Raw genomic sequence first — 640 nt, 5'->3', positions numbered from 1 at the left:
ATATTCATTTTGCTATATAGATTATTATCATTCTACCCATTCCTTTCACAATTTTTTAAATTTCCTCCATTGGAGAATAAAAGCAGTTTCTTCAGAATCTTCACAGGAATGACATTTAATGTGGTTATAACAACAAATGAACAACTGTTAACTTTCTTTTAAAAGCCCCTTGCTAGTCAGTGAACATTTGGACCAATGTCTATTTTTTAATTTTAAAATGTAGCCCATATTAATTTGCTTTCCTGTTTATTGTCATATTTGTATATGTTAAATAATAAAGTTATTAGTTAAAAAAAACTTGGTATACAACATGTACAATTGACCTTTGGCAGGTAGTGCCGTATAACAATTAAAACTGGGTATTGGGTAATAAGAAACTATTTGGCACATGGCTGTGTGTGATATGAAGATATCTCTGGTTCATTAATCCTATAACCCAAGATCCAAGTGTGTTTAGAAACTAGGCTCACTAACAGAGCCTTTAGTGTTTTTGAGGAGAGGGAATGTCTTCTCTTCAAAGGAATGTTAGTGCTGCCAGTGTCAAAATCTCTCTTTCTCTCTTTTGTTTAAATTCTACTTGAAGATTTACCTTCACTTGATCACATTGAACATATAAGATTAATTTTGTCAGGTCAAAACC

This window comes from Euleptes europaea, chromosome 9, assembly GCF_029931775.1.
Source record: "Euleptes europaea isolate rEulEur1 chromosome 9, rEulEur1.hap1, whole genome shotgun sequence".
NCBI lineage: Eukaryota > Metazoa > Chordata > Lepidosauria > Squamata > Sphaerodactylidae > Euleptes > Euleptes europaea.
Note: the sequence above shows the minus strand (reverse complement) of the source record.